This window comes from Mauremys reevesii, linkage group 15 (genome assembly GCF_016161935.1).
Source record: "Mauremys reevesii isolate NIE-2019 linkage group 15, ASM1616193v1, whole genome shotgun sequence".
Lineage (NCBI taxonomy): Eukaryota > Metazoa > Chordata > Testudines > Geoemydidae > Mauremys > Mauremys reevesii.
In genome coordinates, this window is record NC_052637.1 from 35,481,323 (window position 1) to 35,489,486 (window position 8,164).

At 41.1% G+C, this 8,164-nt stretch overlaps 1 protein-coding gene across 1 annotated transcript in view; it reads left to right on the forward strand.

The window, feature by feature from the left end:
* The window catches only part of NOG (noggin), a 53,109-nt gene extending 45,310 nt beyond the window's left edge, over positions 1 to 7,799 (forward strand). The window contains exons 4-5 of the transcript XR_005588494.1: positions 1,943 to 2,034; positions 6,994 to 7,799. The gene's annotated coding sequence lies outside the window, so the exon portion shown is untranslated. The remainder of the gene's footprint in view (positions 1 to 1,942; positions 2,035 to 6,993) is intronic.
* Positions 7,800 to 8,164: the final 365 nt, after the last annotated feature.

Genomic DNA, 8,164 nt, shown 5'->3' on the forward strand with positions numbered 1-8,164 from the left:
TTACTTAGAAAGTAGTCTGAGGCTATTTATGACTTGAGAATTGATGTCCAGCATCCTGGCAATGAACACTGGTGTCATTCTATGATTTTTAAAAGTAACTAATGATTCTGAGAGCCTCAATTTTTGAGTTTGCAACATGGGACACATGTTCAGAGGGTGTGTCCTCAGCAGTTTCTGAAGATCTGGCCTCCTTAAGGTGTGTCAAATGGGATCCCAAATATTGAGGGAACCTCGTGCTGGTCAGTTTTGAAATCTTGCCCCCTCTCCGTAATATGTATATGCACAGACATAGATACTAGGCCAAATTCTGGTTCACTTACAATGGTGCAATTCCCACCTGTTTCAGCCGTAGTTGCACCTGTTCAACTGAGGGCAAAATTGGCCCAGTGAATGTAACGTACCAGTGCAAAGGACACCATTAATTTTAAGTTATATACCCCATGAAGTGCATCAGAACACTGTCACTGCTTGCATTAGTTATTTCCCCTGATCGGTATGTTTCAACAATGGCAGTGCAAGGCACAACATGAAGACAAAACAGTGGCAGTAACAAAATGGGAATCTGCTCAATTCCAGGTTCTCAAGTCTGGCTGATTGGATCCAGCTCCTAATAAATATACCTGCTAAATGTTCCACAGTGAGATTTATGTGATTTGTTTTAAGCCAACAGAATAGCTATAAAACATTATGCGGCTTAGAAACAATGTCTGCTGAAAAGTTTAGTAGCTTAATTGTAAACTTTACGCATGTCGAAATGTTTAGTGCAGTCAGAAGAACACAACTGTGGTTATATAAGGAGTGACTATGTCTGCATAACACTTACATCTTTTCAATTAGCCCTGAAGGCAAAAGTATAAAGACAGAAAAATTGAGACTGAAAAGAGCTCCCATCATTACCATAATTAAGCCCCATTAACATTCAATTTTTCAGTTTTCCCGCTCAACAGAACACAAAAATACAGACACTTAAATATTTAAAGAGTAACACAACTCCAGATTAAATTAATATCTACATTAAACAGCTATTTACTCTCTGCCCTGCCCAAGAGGGAAGGTAGAAAGAAAACAATAGTGGGTCTTCGATCTGGAGCCCTGAAATCAGATACTAACAAAGTCATGCCGGACCATGGCAATGTAATACAATATCACCTTTTCATGTTTAGACTAAAGCATTTTCATTTCACATTATACTTAACATAACAGTTTTAAACCAGCCACAAAGAAGTGACCTGGTATGTATTGACTATAATAAGCATTGATTCCATTCCCATACGTTGCATAGATGAATCAATTATGCTAGTTCTTTATGGGATTAAATAAAATGTTCCACTTTGAATGGAAATATTTTTTTTATTTTGCTTTTCATTTTCTTGACAGAAAGGAATGAACGAAAAAAACAGGAAGAATGAGTGAGCAATGCTAAACTTGTTAAGAAAATGCATAAAGTTTTTATTATAGAATAAAAGCTGGCTAGATTGAATATTGTACTCCAGCGTGTGGAAAGTTCCATGAGCACTGTGAAAAGATTTCCTATTTCCCGTGGCCTGAGAGAAGGACCAGATGGTCTTTTTCACTGAAAATAACAGTTGGGCGATGAGAATCAGTCTCGCTACAGCTGGGTCTCTGCCCTCAGATGTGCTACTGTTTGGGAGGGCGGATGGTCTTGCGGTTAAGGCACTGCTTAGGGATCCAAGAGATCTAAATTCAGTTCCTGACTCTGCTACAGACTTTCTACATGAGTTTTGGGAAATCACTTTTGTCTAGTCCTACCTTTTGTCTATTTAGATTATAAAATCTTCATGGCAAGCTGCAATTTACTATGTAGGGTGCCCCCTAATCTTAAGTGGGGCTTCCCAATGCTGCTGGAATACAAATAATAAAATACTAAGCAAAACAATTATCAATGTGTGAGACACAGGGTTCCTTTTTTATTTTGTTGCAGAGACATGAAAATGGCTTGCAGGGAGATCTTACACCCCCAGAGAATTTGTCATCTTTGTTCTTCGACCACACCTGTCACGTGAGGATCTTCAGGTACTTTACAAATTAATTTTCCACAGTTCCATTGTCAAGTAGATAAATATTTGTAGTCACATTTTACAGATAAATCCATAGAGGCTTCAACAGATTAAATGACTTTCCCAAGGTCACACGGTTCATCAGTGGCTGAGCCAAGAATAGAATCCAGTCCCCCACTCATACTGCTAGATCACACTCCTTCCGTGAGTCAAAATATATTGAACATGTATACATTCATTGCACTGAACTGAGATAATGCATCATTGACAAATGCGAAAAAACTCAGTGATCCTAGCCAGAATTCTTCACAAAACTTCAACACTTGATTGAACTCGAGGAATACAACAATGGTCTTTATTTACAAGTGTTTGGCTAGGGTTCCAGTCTGCATAGGTTTAAAACTACAGCACAAATAGCATAACTCTGAGCTGATTCACAAGCAACAGAGTCAAAACTCACCCCACCCCATAAATTATCCAAACCAATGAGAGTTCATCCAAGGAGACTATTTCAGAAATAGAGAACAACGGCTGCTCCAATGCAATCTTTGAGTAAAATAGACAGTTTCTGGAGGCCAAGAGCAAAGACCATCTGGCATAAACTTAGTTGGATGAGAAATTAAGAGGTGTATCTGATCAAGTGGTTTACAGCAGCTGACTTTACAGTACTACATTAATTAGAGGTTTTTCCAACTACTGCAAGCAGCTGAGCAAACACTGCCCAAGCGAATTTCCATAAACTGAATATTTTGTAGGGGGACATCAACCTAGGGGTATATGTTAGAGGTCTCACATTGCCTATCCTGGAAGTTTCTACAACTATAGATGATGACTTTCTAATCACTGCATTCCATTCTTTGGCATGTGTTATGCAGGTGGTCCGACTAGATTCTGATGATCCTTTCTCGCCTTAACCTCTATGAAATCTTTGCTATTTATAAAAACTAAACATTAGCAGAACAAAGCCTGAAGGTGTTTCCTCAGGAAAGCTCCCCTATATTTCAAGTGTTAGCTCCATGATTATATAGTTTTATTGACAATTCAATTGCTTGTCAATTACAATTGACTTCAATGACAGTTTTGCTCAGTTAAGCACCCCTGGCTCACCCTGAGTCATAAGGACATCCCCCAAACATAACATACTTGTTTCTTCCATCCCAGTAAGGGCCTGATACTGTTCCCATCAAAGTAAATGGTAGAGCTACATCAATGGAAGAAGGAATCCTGGCACCTTATGCAAGCAACCCCATTGAATTCACTGGACCTATTGGCCTGAGTAAGGCAAATCAGATTGAGGTTTAAGTTTGAAGCAGGGCACCTTTTGACACATCATGTATTTATCTGGTAGCAACTGAAAACCTCAACTGAAATTGAGGCCCCTTTAACTATATATTTATACAGAGCCTAGCTCAGAGACAGTCCTGCCCTGAAGAGCTTACAGTCTAAAAAGACAAGGCAGACAAAGTGTCGGAGGGAAAACAGGCACAGGAAGATGAAGTAACTTGCCCAAGGTCATGCAGGTCAGCGGCAGAGGCAGAAATAGTGATAGAGCCAGGTTTACCAGTCCACTGGACTGTTACCTCTCCAGATAAGGGATTTATTGTATTACTACTGCTAGAATTATTTCTTGCTCACACTGCTATTCTTTCAACTACTACTTATAGCTGTTACTAGGCAGTAGTACTGTAGATGGAATTGTGACTTAAGAGTTTTTCAGTCTTGTGCTACCAATATCTAGGGTTGGCTTTATATAATGTGTTAGAGAGGGACAGCAAAGAAGCAATGTGTGTGCTCTGCGTTTAGTAGGTGAAGCCACTCACAAAGAAATCATAGCAGCTTTTTGCTTTTTAATATGCCTTCTGCATCCAAAATCTATGGTGAACTTAATGGTGTAAGCATCCCCTTTTATATAGTTAGGCTCACTGTAGCCTCAAGATCAAATCCTGGCTGGGTTAACTATGAGACTTTCAACAGCAAATCTCTGTGTGGCCATTATATGGCCCTCTTTGTAAGAGTCTCCCCGTGTCCTTACCCAAAGTTCCTCTCCATCCTACCAGAGGGCTGAATACTGTGTGCCCTTTGATCACTGATCTCCACTCCAGAGGTGGCTGCATTTTAGTGAGGTTGTATGCACTTGTTTGGGATCCTTTAGGACAGTGGTTCTCAACCAGGGGTATGCCTACATCTTCCAGGGGGGACCTCAACTCATCTAGATATTTGCCTAGGTTTACAACTGGCTACATAGAAAGCACTAGCAAAGTCAGTACAAACTAAAATTTCAGACAGACAATGACTTGTTTGTACTGCTCTATATACTATACACTGAAATGGAAGTACAGTTCCATTTGTTCAATTGTTCCAATTGACTTATTTTATAACTATATGGTAAAAATGAGCAAGGAAGCAATTTTTGAGTACCAGTGTGGCCGTGACACTTTTTGTATTTTTATGTCTGATTTTGTAAGCAAGTCGTTTTTAAGTCAGGCGCAACTTGGGGTAGCAAGACAAATCAGACCCCTGAAAGGGGTACAGTAGTCTGGGAAGGTTGAGAGCCACTGCTCTAGGATGAACAGTGCTCTAGAAAGAGAAGATATTAACTATCTCCAGAATATCAAATTTTTCCTGATTTTCAAGTAACGTTTTTATCAAAATGCTGTCTTTGATTACAGATGGTGACGTAGAACAATTAGGATGTCATTTGTATTCATTTTATTTGCTGGCACACTGATTAACATTGATAGTGTTTTAACTGTGGTCAAAGTTGCATGTATTAGGAGATTTAGGGGATAAAAGATTGGCGGTGAACACTGTATTTCTTTACAGATGTATGTGTGTCAGTGTATAAATGTGTATGGTATTTGTGCGAGCAAATGGTTGACATAGCTCATCCCATTTCAGGAGAGCACTTAAGCATGTGCTTCGGTTCCCAAGTCAATGAAACTTAAGCATGTGCTTTACTCTAAGCACCTGCTTATGCCATTGTCTTGAATAGTGATGTACTTAAACGTGCTCAAGTGATTTCCTGAACAGGGACCATAAACTGTAGTATTGTGGTTCTGTCAAATGGTAGGTAGATTCCAGCTCACAGGGAGTTCAGGTTCACCTACTAACAGCATGCCCTAGTTTGCCATGAGGAGTAACCTAATATTTTCAGGGGTAATGCAACATTTCCCTGTTCTGTTTTTTGTTTTTATTTTTGGAACAGAAGTGTTTACACAAGAGTCTTTGTGGAGATTTAGGGCACAGAAAACCCTAGTTGTGGCTCTGGCTATTAACCTCATGTGCCATTTTTATAAAAAGCCACTTTAATACATTGTTGCATAAAGTATATAAAAAAAGAAAAATCCATTACCACCAAGAGGATTTGCAATAAGGTATTAGCCCAGTAAGAGGGTTAACAAGGTTGTGCTTTCTTTTTTATAATAATAATCAAGGCACAACTTAGTACAAGCGGTTAATATGCAGTTTTGTTGCCACCAGCTGGGATTGTGCAGGCAAAAAAATACTGCAGGGTGTTGATAGAGACATATAGTCATTTCACTGACACCAAGATTATACCCTTTTCCCTGCATTTGTATTAACCTAGGAGTGTATTAGACATCGGAACACAGAATGGCTATTCAGAGTTCACTGATCAATGCGTCCTATCTTTAAATGAGATTATAATATGGCTAGCTCAGGATCCTGGTACAGCCTGACTGAGTTATGCCGGGACACTGAGTGGCAGCAGAAAAATACAAGTCCATAAAAGATCTCCTTATAAAGCTGCGGGTGGCGGGGAGGGAGAAATGCCTACTACCCTTTTGCTTATCAGTGGTTGCCACTAGAACTGGGGTGCCTGGCTCCCACCAGTAACTACTAGAATGTATCAGACCTGTATTTACCCTCCCCAAACTCTGTCTGGATTTTACCCTCTTGTGGATGGAGAACTGGGGAGAATCCCCTCACATAGTGCCTCTCTACTGGGTACCACAGGGGTGGCTACGAGGAGTACCCCAAACTTCACAGATTGACCAAGTGGCAGGCCATCTACTTCCTCAGCAGCTGTGGGGGGAGCATTAGCAGACCAGCCCCAGCTCTCTGTCAGGGCGTCCCTCTGACCAGGATCTGTCCCTGGTAGGGAAAGACTCCACTGGGAAGAGAGGGCAGCCTGGGGCTGCCTTGTTCTTTCTGTCTAATTTCTATGGGGCAGAAGGAGATGATGTGCATCCACCTCTGACCCGCCCAACAGCCTGTCTAATCTCCACACCCTCCCCAGGACAGAGCCTCTTGGAGAGGCCTCCATGTGATCCAGGGGGTGCCACTGAGACAGCTGGGTGCACCTGCTATTTGTTGATGAGCTGGATCCTAGGTTAATTACATTCTGCCTGCCTACATTTGCTCTGCACTTTCAATTGGACAGGAGGGGTCTAGTTTTTCTTTCACTTAAACCAGTGTAAATCAGGAATAACTCCACTGAAGTCAGTGGAATTACACTAGGGTAAGGAAGAGGAGAATCAGGCTGATATTCTGCACTTCTTGCCTATGCTGTTAAACACTGACCACCCCAGAGCTGGGGGCATTTCTGTGATGAATGACCCCTGTATCCAGCATGTCTCTTTTTGTTTTAATTCTGCAAAGCACTTTGGAATCCTCCAAGATAAAAGGCGCTATATAAAGGCAAGATTGTTATTTGGAAATAGCCTTTCTGAAAATAGTAACTAGTAGATTAAATGCCAGGCCAGGATGAGGCAATACCGCTTTGTACACAGAGAGGATTATTAGAAATATTTCTTTAGAATGATACCCAGAATGTGAATTACTCCACTTGCCAGGTTACTTATGAAACAGAAAAAGTTACAGAAGCACTTATGTAACATTGTTTTTAAGGGAAAACTAGGTGGTGGTTTTTCTCAGCGGCTCCAACAGCTAAGTGACCTAACATCTTGCAAAACCCCCTCATTGCCATTTCCCTCAAATTTCTTTCTAAATGCAGGACCGAAGACACAGAAGCATATTCCTGAATAAGATAGAGCAAACTCAGAACCCAGCAGTGGGCAATGCGGGAGACAAGCACAAACTTGGACTATTTGATGGATGAGAAAGGTCCATTTGTTTTTAACTGCCCTGCATAGAAATCATCTCAGAAAAAGCTTATTTTGCACATGTCTGGAGCCGTGCAAACAAGCAATACAAAGTTCAATTTTTTTTCTTTTAGGGGGAAGGCAAGTGAGCCAAAATGTTAAGACTCCCTCCTATCTTTAGAGCCTGTCTCTTGTTTACATCATGGGCCCTTTGCCCTGCTTTGGCAGCAGGTGGAAATAAGGCCCTTTACCCCATCAGAGCAGTGTAAAGAGGCCTCAGTGTAAAATGTGTCTAAGTCCCTGGCCTGGTCTCCTTTTCTGAGTGCGGTGATATTTATAAACAGCTACCCTAGGCTTTGGAAAGGGTGAAGGGGATGTTTTAATATCTGGGGCTGAGTTCTTCTTAAGACTGCCATTATTATTATTATTTAACACGCAGAGGGAAAAGGCTTAATTATTCACCTCAGAATGTTAGCCCAGAGGCAAATATATGGGAGGTCTCTGGTGATACAAAGTTATGTTGTGCCCAGTGTTTAGTCTGTCCGCTAGAACATGCAGTTTCACAAACTGAGAGGGCTGACAGCGAGCTCTTTCAGAGGGTGTGTAATTCACTCCTTCCAAACAATACTACTGCGTGCTTATTTCTTTTCATGATGTTTTAAGCTTGATATAGAACAACGACAACAAAACCCTCCTCTCCTGCCCAGTAAAGCTCTGACTGGGTGTTTATGTCACTCCTTTAATGGGCGCTCGTATTTAAAAATGCATTTACAGAATTTTTTTAATTAAATTTTATGAGTGCATTTACTGCTCATGAAAGTGAGTGATTAATAACTCTGGCTAGAGTCAGAGGCAGTGTGGCTAAGTCTTATGCAAACTTCCTGGCGCGGCTCTGCCAGTGCATCTCAGCCTTGACCTCTTTTACCCCAGCTCCTTGAAACACAGACTGGCAGTCGTGTGAAAACCTGTGGCACATTGTGTGGCGGGTTTTTTGGTCACGTGCCACTGAGCAAGCCAGGAAGAATTTTCCCTTGGAATCTCAATGGGATTTTCTGAGTATTATTTATGGAGCATTGTTGGCAT